The sequence below is a fragment of the Pezoporus wallicus genome, unplaced genomic scaffold (assembly GCF_028554395.1).
Source record: "Pezoporus wallicus isolate ANWC-B61680 ecotype Strahan unplaced genomic scaffold, APGP_CSIRO_Pwel_v1 contig_6155, whole genome shotgun sequence".
NCBI classification, from domain to species: Eukaryota; Metazoa; Chordata; class Aves; order Psittaciformes; family Psittacidae; genus Pezoporus; species Pezoporus wallicus.
The window spans coordinates 1,687,234-1,711,082 of record NW_026637610.1 but is presented as its reverse complement, the minus strand read 5'-3'; the positions used below and the strand labels follow the sequence as shown (position 1 = coordinate 1,711,082).

The following is a 23,849-nucleotide window of genomic DNA, read 5'->3' as shown; positions in this document are numbered from 1 at the left end:
TACAAATGAATACTAGTCATTACTTCACTAAATGCATAAAAAAGCTGAAGCAAATTTAACCTGACACACACTGTTTTGAAAGGATAAAGTGAAACAATTCCAACAATTCCTATTTAAAGCAGATTTATTTTTAGCAAGTTTCTCTTAAGAATGGCTGAACTCTTTTCCAGGAATACCATTCCATTAGTACAGAACTGTAAATACACAGCATGGTGTATTATCTTGAAGGGAGGACAAATTAATATTTACTACAACCTACTAAATATAATCTATTGAGTACAAAAGGTCTACTCACTCAGAACACTACAATCTCATAAAAGTCTTCACTTAACAGAAAATGTTCTGATGTCAAGCCATAGCCACCACCATTTTAAAATGTTACCATGACAACCACTGGCAACTTAGGGTAGTGCAATGCATAACTTGGATCCAATGCTTAGCTGTCTGCTCATCTACTGCAAAAAAATATTTTTCACAAACAGAAATCCTAGAAGTCTGAGAAAATTTTCAACCAAGCCCCTCAAAGTCAAGCTAATGCTTAAGAAATCTCAGAAATGACTGTGCATTGACCTGCTGCTTCAAGCAACACTATCAAGCAACACTATTTGGCTTTGCAGGCACACGTTACATTGTTTACTAGTCATCAACTAGATCTGGATTTTGGGGGTTCTTAAAGGAAGTCCACTGTGTAAACTCTAACTATTTTTAAATCACATCGTAATTACGAAATATGCATGTTTATTTCATTCAGTTTCAGGCATGTTATTTGTTTTTTCTTCAAAATATGAAACCTTAATTCAGACTCTGCTCTCATATTACACTTAGGCATCCTTTCTCTCACAGTTCATATCCATATTGGTCTCTAAACATAAGTGAATATACTCAAAACTAATACAATAATCTGTAATAGAGTAATTTGCTTGAGCATGTTTTGACTATGAAAAATAATGTTAAACTTAAAAACTGCAGCCTTCAGGGCAAAAATAATTAAACTTCCAATTACAAAGAATTATACTCTGTTCTTTACATTTGAGAGGAAACTGAACAACAGCAAAGAAGTGTTGTAACTAGTTTAAAATCTTTTATCAATCTGTTAAATGTATTGAAAACCTAAATGTATACCTTCTGGAAAATCATGGTGGTACAAATTCTATATCTCTGTTGGGCACTACTTCATTGTTCAGGAACAGCAATTCTATTTGGTGTTTTTTGGTTTGGTTTTTTTTTTTTTTCTTCTGTCCCAATGAAGCATAGCAATATATTACTTTTGTAAAAGCTATCTTTTGTAGGCTTCTTGACATAGTTTCCAGGGGAGGATTGAAGAGATCCTTACGAAATAATTTACTTTTGGTGATGTCCTCCAAATAATTTATGGGAAATCACCTTAATGGTTACAGTTTTCCAGAAGGTAAGCAAGTAGGGTGAAATTCTTTAAACCTTTATGCAAGCACTGTAGAAAGCACCAACTTCCATTTTCTTATCACATCCCTTACATATGGGCACTTTTTTTGTCTATTGTGGAAACGCGTCTCATTATTTTTAACAAATTGCCATCAGATTCCTTAAATGACAGAACAGGAAAACCTTTTAACGCTCAACGAATCCTGAATTATTAAACATAAATAGGTACTTTACTATATTTATTATCATATTGAAGGAAATCATCATCATTGATGTCTGGATTAAAGTGTTTTCTTTTTAGATGGCCCCTTCAATGCTGATGTAAACGCAAAGATGCATTGATACAAACCTCCAGATATTTTTGATGTTAACAAATGCTATTTCACTGTGCAGCACATTGTCTTTGAATACATGAATGAAAACACTGCATTGAAACGAAAGATGCAACAGGTTAGATTCCACATTTAAATTCTTTTTACTTTTGTAGACTTATTTTGTATTTGCTGTAATTAAGTTCTACCTGCTGAAAGTACTTGGAAAAACCAGCATATTAAAACACACAAGAGAGAGAAATTAACAAAATATTAATGATCTTTTTGCCGGCAAAACCTGGGAGACAGTTTTTCAGTGAGTGGTCACCCCTGTATTTCCATCAACTTAAAAGCTATTCCATTTAATTATCCTTGTAAGCAAGACATGATATAAATTATTCAACTCTTCCGTTATGCCTCATGATGACATGACATATTTTGCTGACACAGCACATTGCCAATCTTCTGTACTAAGAAAAAGTTTAATAAAAGTTCAAAGATCACAGAATTAAAGTCACAATGATTTGTATGAACAGTAACTATATACCTAATTTTTAAATAACACTCTTATAAAACCCATGGTAAAGAACTAACTCTTCTGACACCTTTTCTATGTTACCCTGCTGATTACTAAATCTCATACTTTCTTGAAAGCTTATGAGCTAACTAATCCTTAGCCCTCTGCAGTCACCTTCTCCATATCTTCTAATATGGCTGTGAAGTCTGCTTTCATTATAGCTTAGTTTTTACAATGTGGATAGCAATATGCTTATATGCAAGGGCATTAAATAGACAGTAAGTAATAGTTAATTGAGGGAAATTATTTAAGAAGCACTTTTTCCCCTCCTTTGCCCCACATACTCAAGCTCAGTGCAGTGATAACTCCTTTAACCCTTTTACAAGCATTACGGACGAGGCACCAAATATGAAGTGTAGTGATAAGAGGAATAGCCAAGATGAAAGACTTAGGAGTTCTCTTAAGCTCTGTTAGACATCGTTCCCTGTTTATAAGGATAATGCCTATTTCATACCATCATCCAATTATGAAAGATGGTCCTCCAGGAAGCTACTAGATGGCAAATTATACTTGACCAGACTGTATGTTTCAGCCTATTTATCTGGTGTACTCCAGTCCATTGAATACTGGTTTGTAGGTCTCACAGACAAAACAATTCCCTAGGCAAATATATAGGAAGAGTTTTGGATTTGGAAAGATCTATCTGGTCTACTAATTGCTGATAAGGCCTATAAATGCAGATATACCAGAAAGCCAAAAACTATACACAGCCCAAAGAACAACTCTATGAACATGAAACACAATGGGAAACAATGTATTTGAAGTGACAAGGGGGGGAAGCACAACAAACTTCTCCAAAGAAACCCCACAAAACGTAATTTAAAATTATATTCTTCAAAGGCAGATTCTTCTGCTTAAGTTTTCCACTTTAGTGGAGGGACTTCACAAGACAGGCAACAGCCTAATTTTGCTAAAAAGTGACAAATATCATAAAGTTCCTAAAACTGAGTAATGTATTTCTAAACTGATCTTTAAAAAAAGAATGAAAAAACACATATAAAAAAACCTTATTTCCCTCTCACTGGGTTAAGGTAAAAAGCCTCTTATTTGCCTCCTGTCTAATTTTGTGCCACAGCAACAAGTACAATGCTGGAACTGTCTTTTAGTAGACATATTTGGAAAAGCGATATAATCTCCACAGAAAAGTCTACTGGGATCTTATAAAGTTCAGATTTTCTTTAGGTTTATCTCAGGCACTTCTACATCCACCAAGATTCTGAGGTGGGAGTCACAAACAGATCACAAGGACAGTAGAAGTTCTCTACATGATGTTCTGTGAAGTTTCTTTAGCGGCGAAAGAAGCCAGGATCAAAGGAAGAAGGGCTACCTTTTATAACACTAATAACAACATATTTGTTATGGATGGTGAGACATTTAAATAATTAGAAGGCTGTAAGAATCTACCTCCTTGGCAGCTACAAATTCTTTCCGGTAAGAAAGATGAGGCATCAGAAAATCTATCTGATAAATCATGCAGAGTTTCCATGTAAGTTCTCCCTTCCCATGGACTTTTTTTTTTCCTGCATGAGATGATGATCGGGCCATATGTTACTATGCCAGATTCAGTATTTTGTAACTGAAACACATATAGTTCCTACATTAATATTTCCTCCAAACAGAGCAATTTTTAATAAAAATCAAAACCTACTTTAATGTCTACATCCTACAAAAATCATGACTGGGACTCTGTCCTCGAAAGCAGTTCCATATTCAATTACTTTTATAAATACATCCCCTTTTATTATTTTTAGGTTTTAAAAGCCAACTAAATACTGCATTTAATAGTAAGCTTGTGCCCTACTGAAGGGAACACAAGCTATAATGATATGCCTAGCTTAAAAGCAAATCTAATCTACTTGCTTATTAAATTTAAATGTGTTTAAGGCTGATATGGTTTGAAAATTATATGCAAAATAACAGCTTCCATGGCTATAAATGTCAAGTCTAAAAATTATATGCAATATAACATACAAAATAAATGCTGCTTCATCTTTACATTTCAGTGTGATCAATTCATTAAATGAGGTATTACAAGCTATGAGAAAATTTTACAACTCCTGAGACATAATTTGTCACAGGGTATTACAATGCAGCAAGGAAATACTTTAGAGGTTTTGTCATCAATGGATTAAAATTCTTATTAGAAAGAAGGTGCAGAAAAGTAGCTTTCTGATGTACCATGACCAAAATTACTCATCACAGCATATTTTAAACACCTACGTGATACTTTTCATTACACAGTCTCTGTATAAAGTGCCTTTTTGTTTTCCTTTGGAAATAAAACAAGGAAAAAGACAGGTAAACCATTTTATTGGACCACGAGGCAAGGACACAAAGGACACAAAGCTTCCCCACTACACCAAACCCAAATACGCTCCAGCAGTCTTGGGTTTGCTTGGGGTTTGTTTCCTTTTTCTGTTTAATTACGATATAGGGATGGTCATTTCCACTTGCTGTGTTTTCCAGAAATGACAGTTTTTTACACCACTAGTTAGAAAGAGCTGAGAGCTAAGAAGCCAAGAAACACAGTATGTGTACCCCTGCCCCACCAAAGTCCCTACCAAATAGCTTCTGGGCATTTTCCATAGACAGTGTAGCGAAACTCTTGCTGAGAAAGCTGTAAAACCTAGAAAGCCATTCTGCGTCTTGAATCTATGCAACTCACTATTCCAGAAAATATTCATAAAAGCTTCAGCTTAAAGAATTTGCTCATTTTAACACTCTCAGTAATCAATAGAGAGATACAAAGAGGATCCCACAGGACTTGACTCAGACCATCTAAATTAGACTCTTACTTTGAATTGCCTCCTGAAGGTCCATCTCTCCTTACTGATTACAGAGGGAACATCAGGAGTCTGTGCTTTAGGAACATTACCCGCTCCCTTCTGCAATCTTCATTCTTCCAAATGAGACACCACTAACAACTGCTTTGACTGCACTATTGTTAGCAACTAGTCCATCAAATCTATTTTCTTAGTCTTTATGAAGTTCGAAGAAGTTATAAAATTGTCATGATCTTGGAGACCACTGAAAAAGTCATGCTTCGACTGAATACTTGCTACAAGCAAATAAAAATTATCTATACATTGATGACTTCTAATTTCACCCAAGCTTTTGTATACACTTCTTACTCAAATGTTCAAAAGGTCTTAACTGCAAAAAAATATTATTAAGATTTAAAATTTGTTCAGACTTTGCTGTTTATAACTCAACTCTGTTTCAATAAGAATCCTGGCTATGAACACTCAGGCCTAGGATCTTCTAATAAGGCAGCAAGACAAGAGCAATTTTCTCATATGAACTTCTTTTACAACAGCTAAAAAGCTAAATGCTACTTTTCTTACCATTTCTCTGCAAAATAAGAATAATAATCATGGTTATGATTTAAACCAATTTTATTTTAAAATCCCATAAATATTTCAAAGATATGTGCCTGCCTCTTGCTTTATCACTTTTCCAATCTGCCAAATATTTAACACACTTGTCTTTCTCTGACATATAATTTTGATATCATGTAACAGAAAAACACATCACCCCACGTGTTCTCAAGGTGCAATAAAATCTGGTAATATTTTTGCAGGCCAGTATCTAGCCATGAATTTCTGCTCCCACAAAACCATCCATATTACCAGGGGAATTATTAGGTGGCTGTATCTTTCCAGGCACTCAGAGCAAGATAACCCTAATCTAGCCTTACCACTTGCACACAAAAGCACTGGATCCAACAGGCTCTCATGTAATCCATCTCTGTCAACTGCATTAAGGAAATTACCTGTCAGAAACATCATGGCCAAGATTCTGTGATTAAATGCAAACTTAGAAAATGCTCAAGGGTATAGTAAAAAAAGCTGTGTAAAATTGCTTTCAGTTTAGTTTTCCTTATGCTAATGTTGTGTCCACAAGCATTTAAACAACATAAAGAACCAAGTAATTTATCAACCAAGTATTGCATTGCCAAAGGCAACAGAACAGAACTTTAAATTTGTCATAATTCCATGAAGTTGCGCTTGGTATAAAGACAGAAACACCTAAAAAAAAGTTAAGAAAACCTTTCAAGATCCCTGAAGAACCAAAAAGTACATCAGGTTCTTTAATTTTATCTGTTTCTCAGGAAGGAAAATTGCTATTGCTGATGAAGTATAGAAATGTCTAAGCTTTCAGATTCACAATCTTAATACTAATTTTTTTTTTCTTTGATAGTGGTTTGTCTGTCTCTGTGAACTTCATTTAATGATTACTTCAAGAGGTCTGCATGGTTAACAGCACAGTCCTATCCCTCAGAACACTTGGGTCCAATCCCCTTCTCCATCAACAGCTTAGGTCTTTTCTTAGGCATCTTTCTACAAACTGGACAGAACAATCGTATATATGTGTGATTTGAACATAAATGTGCTATTAACTGTGAATATCCTGACTCTCTGCAAAAGAACATAACGAAAGTAGAAAAAAAAAACAACAAAACAACAAAACAGCTTGACTTATAATTCTACAGCTGAACAATTTTGCATGTTTTGAAGTATTCACTCAAGAATATTCTAAAATACCCAATGTGTTTTAAAGAAATCAAAGGGGGGCAAAACCACAAATAATATTTAGTAATATTAACATAGCACATACAAGAGTCACACAAAGGGCCATTAAGATGATTAAGACACTTGGTACATCCCTCATATAAGGAAATGCTGAGAGAGCTGGACCTGATCAGCCTAGAGAAGGCTCAGGGTATCTTGTCAATGCATATAAATACCTGAAGGGAGGGTGCAAAGAAGATGGAGCCAGGCTCTTTCATTGGTGCCCAGTGACAGGACCAGAGGCAACAGCACAAACTGAAATGCAGGAGAATCCCTCTGAACATCAGGAAACACTTTCTCACTGTGATGGTGACTGAGCACTGTCACAGGTCACCCAGAGAGATTGTGGAGTCTCCATCGTTTGAGATATTCAAAAGCTGTCTGGACATGGTCCTGGGCAAGCAGTTCTGGGTGGCCCTCTTTGGCAGTAGTGCTGGACCACATGACCTCCAGAGGTCTCTTCCAATCACAACCATTTTAGGATTCTATGAACCCACTTTTCCAATTTATCCAAGTCCCTCTGAGGAACAGTCCTGCTGCTTACTATACATACTGCTTCCTTCAGTTTGGTATCATCCACAAACTTCCTGACAGTGCACTTCACCCCACTTTACACATTGTTATTAAACAGTTATTGCCCCTTATACCATCCGAGGCACATGACCACTAGTGAGCCACCAAATTAACTCTGAACCACTGATCACAGCTCTTTAAATCCAGCAGTGAAGCCAATTTTCCACTTGACTTACCATCTATTCATTAACCATTCCATATCTCACCAATATGGCTGTAAGAATACTAGTGCAGATTATGTTAAAAGCCTTGATACAATCAAGATATTGAACATCCAGTAGTCTTGTCTTCATAGGACAGGCTGATTATTTTGTAAAGGAAGCTTTTTTTGAGCTATAGTGCTCAAGAATGGTACACTTTGAAGCAAGGTGACAAAGGAAAAAAATAACACCTTTAAGCCAATGAGACTATTTATCACCAGAATTCTAACTTCAAAATTGAAATCTAAATCATGCAGTGAAAATACTCCACTGTGGTGACAAACTGGTGGGAATTTGTTCTTTATCGGGTAAGTAAATGACAGTCAGTAATGGCAATCCTCATGCTTAGCTCTCTCACTGCAGTCCAGCATGTATTCCCTAATTACTCAAAGGCGGGGGGGGGGGGGAGGGGGTTGGGTGGGTGCAGGGGGAAGGAGAGAGGAAAGAAAGTACTGTAATACACTAAAATCTCTCAACTTGTTGCATCACTACAGACCGCTACAGTTCACTAAGTATCCTGAATGGTTGTTCTTACTGAACAACCACTTATGAGATGGAGCTTCTTCTAAGCAGTATTATCTGTTCAGCTGGTCAGAAGTTTCCAAGCAGAAAGTCCTATGCTCAGGCAATAAAGTTAAGGAGGACAACAAGCTGGAAACAAAACGTGGAATGGGAAAACTTTCAAAGTTCAAGAACCTTTCCCTGTAAATCTGTAAATGCATTTCCTCCTTTTGAAGAAATTTTGCTGAAGAAACATTGAATCTATTTCTCAACAAGGGATTCACCTAAATCTAGCCAGGTGTAATTGGCAAGACAATGGCAAGCAGCAGACTAGAGCCTGGCAGAGTTTGTTCATTAAGACTGCCCACGTTGCACCAAATATATGTTCAGAATTTAGACTGAAGCTGAAGATTTCCTTTTGTGGTGGTTACATACCTACACAGCTGTCTCTGTCTTACTGGAATTTTGAAACTACACAGAAGAAGGGCTCAATATGGAAAGTTTGACTCAAAAAAATGTAGATTTAATTAATAGAGTACAGATATCATAAACTAGAAGCCTCAGAAAACTAGCAGTAACGTGCTGTTTATAATATAGATATCTTCAGATTAAAATGAAAGGCTGAAACTCTACAAATGCAATCTGGCATGTACTCTCTCAACTACTTTCACTTGATGCACCATAGAGTATCAGATTTACAAGATGAAGGTTGGGAGGACAGTTATATCTGTTTAATGTGAAGCAATACCACTACAAAGATTTCTTTCCATTACGGGAGAAAGAATAAATTAGACATACAAAATGGATGCCCCTTTTCTCATCTTTGTCCAAGGTCAACCTGAGGTTCCACTGAAGTTCTCAAACTAGCAGAAGAGCTGCAATTGCTTCTACTAAAGCAAGCAGGGACTGGAAAATACAGTTTACAGAAGACTGCCAGATGCATCACATCATTTGTGAAGACAGCACTAAAAAGTCTTCTAAAGAGCATGAACTTCTGAACAGCAAATGAAAGAAAAAAAAAATTTAATACATTTGTTTGGCTTGAAGACCTATCATGCAATTTACAGTTACTTTTAACCTCTGTTAAAAGAGCTAGCAATAAGACTTAAAGAAATAATATGGAATTTCTTTAAGAAGTGTTGTCAACTTCATTTGCTGTTTTTATGCGATGGCCATTGAACAAATGCAGCTGATTAAGTCACAGAATCATTATTTCACACAACATCTACAGCTCAAAATATATCAGTAGAAGCTGAAATATCAGGCAAAATTTTGAACCTTCCACATAAATTACATATCAAATTAAACAGTTGTAAAAAAATAAAAGTGGACCTATGCTCCATGTGGCAGTTTTATTAGTTAGTTTATCACCCACCATATGTGCTGCCAAGGAAAAATATAATAGGCTACACCACTGCTAACAACAAAAGAAGACTATGAATTATTATTTATAGTCTTATTAACCACATTGGTAAAATCAACAGAACTGGGTCACGATCATAGAGAATGAAATTCTGTGTTCAACAAGCATACTGTACAGAACAGAAAGAAAAGAAATTCGCCAGTACTTCTAAAGCAGGGATAAAATACAGTACAACTGCAAATTTAACCTTAAAAGCGCTTATCAACTAATGGAGATTATATCCAAACTGATCTGGATAACAGTTGTTTCCTAGGAGGCCATTTACACAAAGCACTATTCTTTCTTGGAGTAACTCTCAGATTAATAAATCCAAAATTGTTTCCCTTCTATTGAAAAGCCAATTCCATTAAACACCCTGTATTACTTAAGTAACATAACATATATTTGCAAATGAACACAAAGACTCTATAGCAAGTACCTTAAATTCTGGAACTCAGAATGGAAGCATTCTGTGATCTTTGTTCTAGGTGCGATACTGATTCCATAACAGTAGCCTAATAAAGATCTTCATGCTTATAAAGAATTAGACTATTTTTAAATAAGTCCTTTAATAAGAGAGATTGACAAAAAAGGCTGCTTTGTCATACAAACATCATTCAGACATTATTCTCATTATTAAGCCCAGTCACTTTGCCTGGTACTTCTGGTCTTCTAAGGCCCTCTGCATAAAGAACAATACCCATTCTGGTCTACCATCATCTATTAGTATAATTTGCTTTTAATTATTGTATTTACTTCTTTAATTATTGTATTTACCCTCTTTGCTATTATGGACTGAACCTAGTATTTCAGAATGAACTGTGCTACATTTGACGTATGGACTCTCATATATACACAGACTACATCAGGTACTGTGTGCTGGAACAGCCCTTCACAGAACAGGGTCTTAGAGAAGATTAATGAGCCAGTACAGCAACAATGGCTATTATCACTCACTATCATCACCACCACCTATTACCATCAACTTTATCTAAAGAAAAATGAGTTAGAACTTGAATGACTTAAAAAATGTAATAAAATGAAACAACTGAGCAGCAGAGGTAACAACTCCAGGAGTTCCTGATTCCCAGCTACATGTACTCAGGCCTCCAGACAACATTACCTCTCCGTGCCTTCAAAGCTGTGTTATTACATCAGACAGATATTAAGGCAAAAAGATGGGAATTAGGTTAAAATAAAAAGCAAAAGAAAAGCCATGGGATTTTTTCCTATATTTCCACCAATGTAATAAAGCCAGAATTCTCTTCAGCCTACTTGAAAAAGATGGACCTGAAGGGAATTATGTGATGTTTTTTCTAGATTAAAGCGTAATAATTGCCAGAAGGAATGCTTCATGGGAAACATGCCTTTTTCTACTGATGTACAAAACTATACATTAAGCACCACTTTGGATTAAATAGCTACACACTTGTATTTAAAGTGACTGACTCAATAATACTTATGTTAAAAACCTGTTCTTACTCTGTTTTCACACCACACTCTTCATCTTAGTGTCCAAGAACTGTCTGATAATGACAAACATCTGTCATCCTTGTTTTCCTACCCACTCTTCACCTTTGTCCTCAATAAAAATTGAGCGTATAAAAGCAGGCAAACTTGGGCAGGCAGAGGAGAGAACCTCATGGAAATATGCTATCAGCAGAATCCTTCTGTAGACCTTGCATTGTGTAATACACATGAAAAATAATTGTATCACTAGAACTGTAAAATAACCATACTGGATTTGCAAAACAAGATGCATTTTCCCAGCTCACTGAAGAGCCTGTAGCTTTTTGGAAATCAGCATATACCTACTTCAAAGCATTCCGCATAAAATATTACAAAATACATTTAATATAAACAGATAATTTATTTTTGAAGCTACAAAGTTAAAATGGACTGCACTTTGGACTGCACTAGTGAACAAACTAGCAGAGTTTATGGAATAACTAAGCAGTACTTTCTAAGTCAATTCTGCCACCTAGCTCATCTTGTAAAAGCTAGCCCTACTACATACTACTGAAAGGCAATTTTAATCTTATTTAGGATTCAAATTCACAAATAACCCACCCAGAATACCTAAATCACTTCATTAAATACAGGTAACATAGCATATTGAAAAGAAGAGTCATTTACTCCAGAGGTACTATAAGAAAGTTGCTGTGCATAGAAAACCTGTCACTCATAAATGAGCTTTAATTCTGATTGATTCAACATACAGAAAACCATTTTGCTTCATTTAATCCCTTAACTACAGCTGATGCTTTAAAATATTCCAGGGGATTTTAATTTTCAAACTATGAAAGAAAACGTCCTTCATCCACTCTCAACTGAAACGTGTAATACTGGTTCTTGGATAGTAATTATTTTCATTTCTTAACCAAATATAAAAAAACTTCTTTTCTTGTCAATGCCTTTTAAGAGAACAAAATGTACACTGGGACAGACTTTCAAATCCAAGTACAGCCCAGCACACCATTTCATAAGCAAGTATTGATATATATATATATATAAAATACATATCTGCATTTTTAAACAAGAACATCCAGATTATGCCATCAGAAACCTGTCGTGAAGATTTGAACAACTGTTCAAATATATTGAAAAAAACAAGGTAAAAATATGCAAGCTTGATTTTCAGTTATCTGAGCAACTGTGTTGAAAAATAAGGACAGCAAGTAAATCTCAGAACCAGCAGAAAAATCTGCCAGTAGAAGAAGACAAACTGATATTTATTTTTTAAATAGTGAATTCTGACATATATAACGAATACAAACCTAAGTATCTTAAAGATGCCTGAATATTTCCAATACTCAGTAGTATTTTAATCGGGAGATGCCAGATTACTGTTTAGGAAGGGTTTGTGATGAGATTTTAGTAATACATAGTTGACATGATTTCCAGAGTTGATCTTTCCATCTTCTGTGCTCTTGGATTTTTTTAATTCCTCTCTAAAGAATCTGATGCACAGCACTGCTGCTTGGTCTTGTTTATCTTACCTCAACAACATGTTATGCATTAACATCATAAAAAGATAAACAGCTGTCATTATCTTTTATGATTCTGTATTTGTGTAGGGGTTAGCATAATAGCACCTTTTTTTTTTTTTTTGCTGCTACTAATGCTAAGTAATTTACTGGAAAATACTAATCCCGTCAAAGTGTAGTTGCCTACCTTAACAGGCAGGCTAAATTTGGAGATAAGTATTTTCATTTTACCTTTCCAAGGAATTACAAAGGCAAATGTATGGATTCCTGCTAGAGGGGAAAGAAAAATCAAAATTCCCCAGTATTACTGTTTTATCTTAGAAACTCAAAATACTTTATGAAAAATGAAAACTACAAAGAAATCATCTTACTCGATAAGAAGTCTAAATAAGAAGAAGTAACCTGAGACTTACAGCACAACTGAAAATACACTCCCTGATCTGATCAGAAACTGACTTTTACAAAGCACAGTATTAACTCCAAAAGACTATGGCAAACATATATCCAGTATTAACAAGGATCACTAATGTCAATACTTTTTGCTGTTTGTATTCAGAAAATAAGTAAAGAATAGTAAGAGTAAACACACACATTCTAAGTAAGATACTATTCCTATCATCTCATTTTCCAATCTCCACCATTCAACTTTTACAACTATACAGAATCAAAACTCCATGGAAGCTCCCTGGAGAATAGCAGAAACCTGAAGTTTGACACATGAAGGTGAGGTAGAAGTAAGGATTTCCAAAAACCATTTTCTCCCTCATTAGAGAAGTAATGCCCTCTTCCTTGATACATCCTCTTCACTTCCCAGCGCTCATTCAAAAGAGAAAGCTGGGGGTAGAATCCATTTACAGAAGATACATCTTTTTTTTGTGTGTACAGAAATGCTGCATCATTTTCATTCTTTGAGCAGGGAGATAAAAGAAAAAACTGTAACACTTCCTGCTTCTTCTTCTCCAAACATTCATTTCTGTACATTCCCCCTGTAATGTTTTTCTGTCCTTCTGCAATGTTTTCTGTTCTTAGATCTGACGTATTGTTTTTTGTTTTGCTTTTATTCCCTCCTTGCTTTCTTTCTCAACCTGTCTATCCTTTCCCCTTCTCTCCTGAAGTGCCATATTACTGTTCTCCTTTAGTCTACGCCTTTCTCAACTCATTCTATCTCTCCTTTATTCACCTGTCATCCAGGGATGGATTATTTTAAATGCTCCCTCAACCTTTGCTGCTTTCCAAGACAGGCTGACAAGAAATTTGGAGACTTAGATCTAAACCTGCTTCATAGCTTTCTGAATATGATACTGATAGGGATGGAACAGAAAGAGAGTTAAAAACATGTGACAGCATTGTTGTCAGAAATCCTTAACAAATGCATATATGGAACCAGGCTTCTGACAGTTTTACACATTCAACAGTGCAATGTTTTGAACCTGTGGCCATTGCACAACTCCCTTTTTCAAGCCTCAACCCCCTTTGCACTTGACCTCTGAGCTCTCAAGTAACTGCTCCCAAATACCCTAGTCAAAGACCTGAGACCTGACTTGTTTTACTCTGAAACCAATCATGACACTCTTTACAGAAATGTAAAAAAAAGTTGCTTTATTTTCAGAAAAATATAGGACTTATTATTTTCTTAATTTATTCTGGTTTTCCTGGCTTGGCCAGCGAAGGAGAGGTGTCTGGTTTTACTTCAGAACCTAAAATCAGCTCTGCTTGGAGCAACATCCATAGTTTGTTAACAGGATAAACTGCAATGACCAGCAGCATAACTATTACAACAATACAAACGCATTTTTCTTCAGTAAGTCAAAGACTCAAGTTGCTGCTAATCAGTCTATTGCTCAAGTTATGCAGCATGCTTATTCCTCTAAGGTAATAGTATAAATAAGTAAAAGAGAATGTCTGGCAGGTCATGGAACAGAACAGAACAGTTCAGTTGAAAGGAACCTACAATGATAATCTAATTTAACTGCCTGACAAATTCAGGGCTGACCAAAAGTCAAAACATGGTATTAAGGGCTTTGTCTTAAATGTATAGAGCAACAGAAACACCTTTGGACACTGTTCTAGTTCTTAGCAACTTTCAAACTAATTTCTCAATCCAAACACTACTTTCAAACATGATCAAAGAGAAAATTGAAGAATTCATTAGAAAAAAAAAAAAAAAATACATTAAGGTGGACATAGCCAAAGTTCAAAAACCAAAGTATAAAAGAGTATAGAAAAGAAACACATCACTATGCCACTACTGAAATTATGTAAGAAATTCCAAATTTTCAAACTAAAGCTTTTCTGTACCTTAATACTGACCTTGCATTTTCTCTGAATATTAATGAATCTCACTATATCAAAACTCTAATCAAAAGTCATTTGCAGTTTGTACACACAGAGTTTCTCTCCTAAATACTTTTACAAATTCCCAAGATACTATTTCTGAAAGTACACATAAATGATATTATTACTGTTTCAGCAATGTACAACGAACGCCAATAACTCTACTGAATTTTTTGTACATAAAAGAATAGTTTGTAACCACTAAAATGCAGGTATCAGACAAAGGTACACAGTAGCAACACAAGAAAACACCTGCAATCAATAATGAACCTGTATGTATACACACATACGTCTAAACATAAATTCTTACATGCATACTGCCTGCTTACCTAGTGCATGTAATAAACACAGGGCAGAGCATTTTCCCTGTTGTTTTTAAATACTTAGCACGCATGAAATTTTGTGTACGTAGACATAGGAATTTAAGCATGGTTTGTAAAATTTAGAATAAAATGTAGTGAGAGAACAAGATCATAGTACTGCGTATGACACAGCAGTTACAGTTTTTGTATGGGCTTTGAAAACATTTCTCAGATACAAATTGTCTAGATACACAAACATACACATAGAATCACAGAATCATGGAATAGTTAGGGTTAGAAAGGACCTTAAAATCATCTAGTTCCAACCCCCCTGCCATAGGCAGGGACACTTCCCACTAAACCATGTCACCCAAGGGTCTGACTAACCTGGCCTTCCTCTCTGTCTCTCATTAGATTTTTACCTTTAGCCAAGCAAGTGTGTATCCACAATATCCCAAGCCTTCCAGTCAAACTCAGAAGGCTCATTTGGTGGAGCCAAACTCTCTGGTGGACAGAACACTAAAGTTGTAAGCCAGACACACACATACAAGTTATAGTATATGTTAGTGCCAGAGGGAAATTCCTGTCTAGCCTGATATGCTGTTGAACCAAGTAAGCCTTTACAAGTTCACCACTCAAACCCAAGCAAATTCGGCTTTGGAAACCACAGGACCTACTAATCTACTTAAATAAAAAGTCACCTGTTTTTCCAAGGCAATATATACAATATGAAACAGCAGGATAGCTTTAACATTGGAAAACAAAGGCAATTATCTCTCTACTCATATTGGCAGTAATGAAATTTCAACAGGACTTATGCCTTAAACTTCACTGCATTGTTATTAGCATTGAACTCTTCCCACACCACTGTACTGGTCACATAATCAGTATGGACAGATGATATATAGCCCCATCTGTATTCATATGGACTACCTCCTTTCACCAGATTTGCTGGTGTAAAGCAAGGAAGGTATTTAAAGAAACCAAGGAAACTCTTAAGATCCAGTCCTTAGACTCAGCTGCGATCTGTCTGTATTAACTCAGAGATACTGGTGCAAGGCATGTTCTGTGCATTCTGGAGCTGCAATGTACAAACTTTAGCAACACTTTTTAGGAATCCAGGTGCAGAGCCTCACCAAAGCTTCAGTAGATGTACACAAAACCCAAATACTGAAAAGGACAACTGTTTCACAGTTACATCTTTGGATGCACTGTGACTAAAGTCAACCTTTCTGACTTTCAGGCTACTATTCTAAAGCATATAAAATAAGAGTATTTCCTAAAATGACTATGACAAATTTTACCAGAGGCATATCAGTATTTTGCCTATACTGTTTCATGTTTCTGTTTTCATAGCTGCCATTTTCAAATAAAAAAAGAGGCAGATGCCCAACACCTAAAGTTTCAATGGGAATAGTTAACATCAGACAACGTTGTAAGAAACCAAACTAGGTGATAGTATCAAACAGCTGCTATCAATTCCATCTAAAACTACTTCAGTACAGATATATGATATATCCGTAAACTACTAAAACTACTAAACTATTAAAACTACTTCAGTATCGGTTATTAACAGGTGCTACCAGGTGCACAAATTACTTTTGAAATGCACTCAATATGCACTTTGTAATGTGCATCTCATGAAATAACACCTTTATTAAGTTATACAATACACTGCTACTGAAGTTTAAGGTCATTTAGTTCTTCTTTAAGTCAAAATGAAGTTATTTAATTGCTGTCAAAGAAGTAATGTTGTTTTGTAAACATATATTCTTTTAAAAAGTAGGGTGTCTTTTTGGGACTGCTGAGTGAGCACAGGAGTTTGAGACATTCGGCTTTTGCTATTTTTTTGTCACGTCCCACCAGATTCTAGTTTCCCTCTCCCTCAATTTAGTATTATTGATTACACTGCATCTGACTTACACAGAGGTTCAAACACACCACCCTTACTTCAAAACCCAGTTTATTTTCTCATTCACAGCTTACCACTTAGATACTGACAATTCTATTTTAAAGTTACACTTACATACGTATTTGCATGAGAAAGCAAAGCAGCGGATACGCATTTACCACAGCCACAGGACGGCGGCACAGGCTGCTGACCCGCCTCAGGCAACTGCCACAGAACCCTCTGGAACCCACGGGGCCCTGCTCCCACCTGGTGGGGCGCGCAAACTCACTCCCTCTGGCCTGGTGCCTGAGAAGTGAGTTGGGCTCAGGATCCCACTGAAGGAGAAGACCCCACTGCAGCGCAGGAGCTCTTAGGTAAATTGTTCTTCTCTATTTTACCAAAAAACTGTGGTGCTCCTGATTCATCTTTAAGGAACAGAGGCAGAACTTGAGACACCCTTTATGTACACTGCTATTAAACACGTCTAACGTTGTTCATCACACAAGTTTGTGTGTTTGAGCAACACAGTTATAATTACTCGTTGTTAAATGACTATGAGTACCTAACCGGATTTTGCAGATAAAAGACAAAAATGTAGTAATTTAAAAAATACAGGCATATACATGTGAATAATTTTGCAGCTATTTCTTAATTGCAGTCATGTGATCACTCAGTTCAACAACCCAATGCTACTAAGTCACCCATCCCAATTTGAGTCAGTCGAAAAGACTTACTTCAATTACATTGCTTCAGTTATACTGCCAGCAAGAACAGCTTTTCTCCACATTGTTATATTGTACATGCTGTAGCAACCTCGGACATACATCTATAAATAGGGTAATAGATAGCAATGATGAATATAAGATAATGTTTCTACAGCATTCCTACTTCAAAAGATTTTTGTCCCTGCCCATGGCAGGGGTGTTAGAACTAGATGATCTTTAAAGTCCCTTCCAACAAAAAGCACTCTGTGATTCTATGAATCTTACAATAGCTCATCAGTGCGCATTTAATGACTTTGATGTGTATTATTTCAATTCCCTTCTTGCTACTTAACCTCTGATACTGTGAGGTGTTCATTCATGCAGTGTCATCACTAGTTTGGTTACTACTGACTTATATGTGACAAAGTTTTTACTTGACTTTTTCTCTGACATCCTTATGAGGTCATTTTTTACAATGCTGGTTGCCTATTGCTATGTAATTGTAATTAATACAAAATTGCTGCTTCTTAGTTTTGATGACTATGTCTGAAACTTTTTATAAAAGAAAAAAATACCCTGGTCAAAAGTAAAAACAAAAACTTAAAGACACCAGATTCAAACTCCAGGAATTCCAGACCTTAATTTCCATTCAAAACATGAGTTACCATGTTAAGTGGGAAAAAGGTAATTCTGAAAGGCAAGTATATGAATTTAATATTGTTATACTTTTTAGCATACACACAATGCTCTTTATTTTCCTACTTTTTTTTTTTCATTCCCATTTTTATGCATTTATCCACGTTGCTGGCCAGCTGAAACAACTATTAACTGTTGACATGTTTTTGAACTACATGGACCACTGTTTTATGGAAGATAATGAACTGCTCTAGAAATGCATATTAATTACTAGAGGGAAATTCAGTAATCTTTTATCTGACATAATTAAATCTAGCTAGCAGTATGCATTTAACAAATAAATTATTCTTGCCTCAAAGCTTGCTTGCTCTGTAGTCTAACAAATAAGGAATCTGAATAATATGAATGACCTGGAGTGGCTCCCACAGTCTAAAAGATCTGCAGACAGGCTTTGTTAGACTTAATAGCAGTTGTTACAGATCCTTCTACCTTCAGTTTTTTGTCAAAGCTGTTACTGAAGTGTACCACCCCTGCTGTGGGCTTGGACAAAACTGAACATGACCTGGTCTCTGCTGGACCACACTAATAGCATAGCATATTAACTTCAACACCCGTAATTTCTGCTCAAGCTAATAATGCCGTATTGTGAACATTAGTAGCTAATGAGCAAGCCTGTGTCCTTTTTTGTCACCTTTAGTAGGAACCTCTCACCCTGGGGAGGCAGGCAGCAGAAGCAATAATCTCTTTGGCCCAGCATATTAGCTTCTTGCATTACTAAACATCCAGCAAACAATATGCCTGCTGCTAAAACTCTGAGTTTCACTTATCTCTCCTTTTGTCAGTTTAAAACTGCATTTCTGAATGATTTCAAAAGAAAAAAAAAAGAGCAGCAGCTTAACATAATACAGAATATACATGTCATCTACTAGCCAGTTATTTCCCCTAAACTGATGAAAACACATTTTTTTTCTCTACTAATTAAAATCCAGTATCCTTCACATCTTTCAGTAAATTCTTTTCTACCAAACCAGAGGTTGCAGAAATTTACTGTTATTCGTGAGTTAAAAATTATGATTATTGCTTTAAAATTGAATGTAGCATATTCAGTACATAGCCACACTTTGACACTAGGTATCCTAGGACTCCAAGGCTCATGCTACTACACACAGCTTTTTAAAATACTGAACCTGCTTTCTCATGGATATGTAATAGTGAGATAAATAATAATTGCTGGGTAAATTACTTCGTGATAAATCCTTAGTCTTAAGAAAGTAAGAACAAAACTTTATTATTTCAACTTTGAAAGACATCTGTACCATAACTGATACACTAACATTGGTTTTTTTTTATTATTTACTTTTTTTGTATGCTGTGTATGGAATAATCCTTAGAGAAAGATGCTAGAGAAGAATTCAGTCTATTTACCAGGTGCTTTTGAAAGCCCATGATATAGAAGTGAGTTTTACTGCTTCACATGTGGAATAAGCGAGTTTCTGCAGCTATATTCAGTTGCTTTTTATTTGGATATGAAAGTGTAAATCTGCCAGCAGCAAGGTATCATATTTAGCATGTCCTAACAGGGACAAAAGAAGGAAAGAAATTTTGTATAAACCATAATTTATTACTTAATGAGTATCAAACCCTCTAAATTTATGAGGGCAAGGAAAGGTCACAGTTCACAGACATCAAAATAATAAAAGGAAACCAGGCATTTACTTTAGTTCTATGTGTCAGTAGCTTAATGTTGCATTAATATTATTTTGACTTATACTGCCTTTAAAGTCCTACTGAAGAAAGTATTCCAGATTTGTAGAAGTCTTTCTGAATAAAGGAAGTCACAGTCACTGCATTCTTAAATTTAACTGCACATTTAATTGTAATTAAGTTCAGTGAATATGGGTTTCAGTACATACCTGCAGAAAATGATGCTCCAAAGCAAGAATATTGTACTCACATATAGCTACAGAAAACAACAAGCAAAGGTAAGCATAAAGAAAAACAGTGAAAGACACTCATAAATCCTCTGCTTTATGCTGGAATTAGCTGTTTAAACGTTTCCTGTCATGCTGATGGATGACAGCACAAGTTTCATAGAAGTCTTCTCCATCCAGATCAAAGATGAATATAAGCCAAACATTTTAGGGACGCAATTTAGTTCCTTTTTTTCAATCAGTATATATTCCAAACTTCTGCAGTTAATTGTACTACTATGAAAACTACCTAAGAATGCTGTGGAGCCAATGCTGTAGATTTTGGTGGAAACTGCAGGCTAGTAGCAGCTCTTTGAGATGCTTCCCCTCAACTGTCATGCTAATGAAATGTATTTAGCATTACTCAAAACACAGACCAGCTGGCTCCCTAAATGCTGACAAAGGAAGATACTGCAATTAAGTCTGTGATTTGGTGGTCTTCCTATGTCTTTTCATTGATAACTCTAAAACTACACCCACCTATGTAACAAGTAACCAAAACATATCAGAAGTTATTTTCCTCTGCAATATTTCTCTCTGTGAACATCAGTGTTCAAATGTTTTCTGTTGCAGAACAATGACATAAGTTTCTTACTCATATCTCATTTCTTCCTACTAACTCATTTTAAATAATGAATTTACTTTCATCCTAGCTACTTCGGTAATACTGGCTAATTTTTAAATACTGTATCATTGCCTTCACTAGTGTCACCCAGTAATTTATCACAGCTGTCAAAATACAGTGAAATGTTTCTGTTTGCCATCCTTTGCAGAAACAAACAATTGTTTTGGGTTTTACTGGGGGAAACAAACAAACAAACAAAAAATCCTTTGCTAATTCCAAAGAGCAGATTTGGTTAAACACTATAGAAGATTAGGGGATGATAAGAAGTAAACCTCCAGAAGAGTTTCACTGGTACATCTCGATTCCTCCAGTGAGTGTATCAGGAAGTAGTACTCATCATTGCTTCTAAGCATGTGGATAAACAGGTGACGAGCTCCAAAAAAGTTACTAATGCAGAATGAAGTGAAACTAATACAAAAAATGTTAGCTTTTTGTGATGTTAAAAAAAATGCATCCATTTCAAAAGGAGAAGGAAATGGGGCCAGATGATTGCTGTAGAGATGTTAATTGCCATCCTGAGTTAAAATATTTCCCAAATGCTAACAAGCAGTGCTCCTCAGCCAAACTCAAGAGAATGGGCAGCTGGCCTCAGAAAGCACAATTGCAGGCACAGCTGCATGAACAACAGTGTCTGAGGTGCTTCCTACATTTAACATTAATAAGACTCCTGTCTGCCTGCTGGAAGGATGGACCCAGGGCAGAAATTTACAAAGACAGGTAGTTTCTAGGGTTGAAGTCATTTCACTTGCTGATTATTTCATTGATAGTATTTTTCCTCATGAGAAAAATTTCAAATAATCCAGCAGTGACACATTTTTAGAAATGCAATAGTGGAGAGAACCATTGCTGTCTGCAGACATCCTTTCCCTGCCCACCTGTCACAATCATGAAATGAAGATGAACTGCAAGAAATAATAAAAATAACAGTATGTTTAATTGTTGCAAAAGGAAACAATTTTTCTGGCCCATGAAAAGATACCATATTCTGTTTCCTTTTGACATCAATCTCCTTTCTGTGAAAGAAGGGAGGTTGATTTTTTATTTTGTTTCCAAAGGATAAAAACCTGTATGTCTTTTAAGTGTGCATGCATATATATAAACATGTATGTACATGTACACACAAAAAAACCATCGCCCTGATCATGTATCTATATCTATATCTATATCTATATATATATATCATACTTGATTGTATTTTCTGGTAAGGTTTCTCTGTCTTCTGCAGCCCTGTAAATCATAGTTGATTTAAGTAGTTCTCAATAAAGCCCTGAAACTTTATTGCATGAAAGAGGCCATGATTAATTTCTTCCCTAATGCAATTTTGTTTGATTTGTGGTAGGAAGAGTTGTTACTTCAGATTGGTTCTTGGTGACATACTGACAACTGGAGATGTCCAGTCTTACAGCTGGTGGGGGGAGAGGGGCCTGAAATATATTTACCAATTTTTTTCCTTTTTCTTTCTTTCTTTTTTTTTTTAGTTTATTAAAATTAAATGCAGGTAACTTAATGTTCAGCATCCCTGGTCCTATACATGTACATATCTAGTTTGCAAAGAACTATCAAATCAGACCATGCCCATGATTTATGGCTCATCTGGTACCATCTCCTAATTTTAGGAGCAATCTTTATGTGGTGCTTCTTCGAAACATGCACAAAACCCTTTCTCTTTTCCTGTGGGGAAAAATAAATCTTTTATCTCCTCCAATCTAAGTATTAATGTAACCATAATTCAAGCCATTTTACTTAAGGTTCTTTTAGCACTGTATGGCCACAGCAAGTATGCAAATTTTCAGTTTGCTCTTAAATGTTACTACTCCAGTGAATCGTTTTGCCTTTCACAAAATGCCACACCTACTGTGAGACTGCCCATAGCCACTAGGTAGAAGTGCCATTAGAAAGACAACCAAAATGCCTTCATTAATATTATGCTAATAAACTAGTGCATTTCTCAGTAATGCATATCTTTAAAGTAGCTAAAGCAACACCCATATAATCAGGATGAGTGGAAGACTCCAAATGATGAGAAAATATTCTGCATTAGCTAGGAAACGTCTGCTGGTTCAAACTACAGTAATCACAAGTGATAGCACTGCCTTTCAAAGCAATTTAATTGTAAATACGCAGTTATCATGAAGAAAATATCAGTTTCTGAAAAGGCAGGAACAATTCCATCCTGTTTGAAATTTACTAACAATGTCACCATAATTTGGTTGGGAAAACATTGCCAGAATGCAATTTACTGGACATTCTTCAGAATGCCTTCAGCACTATGCAGATTCTTTCAGCTAGTGTGCCTCACACAAACACTATAGTCAGCTATAGCTCAACTGTCTTCTGAAGTCTTTTAATGTCATGCTGAAACAAAAATCCAGAAGAAAATTAGACCTCTCAGATTTCAGTAACACAGAACCCTGACAAATATGTAGGCATCAGGAATATTAATGGTTATTGTGCATGTGCTGCATGATAACCCTCACAACAAGCTGACTTTATAATGGTTCTGAAATAAACCTGTGGACACAAGAGTGGCCTTCTCTGCAGGCTGGTGGAAAAACCTGGGCAAATGGTCAAATTTCTCTTTTACGAGTGAAACAAAATTACTATGTATTACTATTCTTGGGCAACCTGTCTAGAGTGAAGTGTCCCTCCCCTGGCAGGGAGGGTTGGACCTAGATGATCTTGAGGTCCTTTCCAACCCTAACTATTCCATGATTCTAAGTATGTTGTGTCTAGTGAAATTAGAAGATCTACTACAGAATACATAATTAATTACTAAAGTTGCAAATTAAATAGTACCTTCTTGTATCTTAAAGCTGAAGTAACATTGATTTAACATTGTTTCATACACAGCAGAAATGCTTGCT

General features: G+C 35.8%; 1 protein-coding gene across 30 annotated transcripts in view; it reads right to left on the bottom strand.

Annotated features, from left to right (window-relative positions):
• The window catches only part of RBFOX1 (RNA binding fox-1 homolog 1), a 1,274,017-nt gene that overhangs the window by 321,728 nt on the left and 928,440 nt on the right, over positions 1–23,849 (bottom strand). The window lies entirely within an intron of this gene.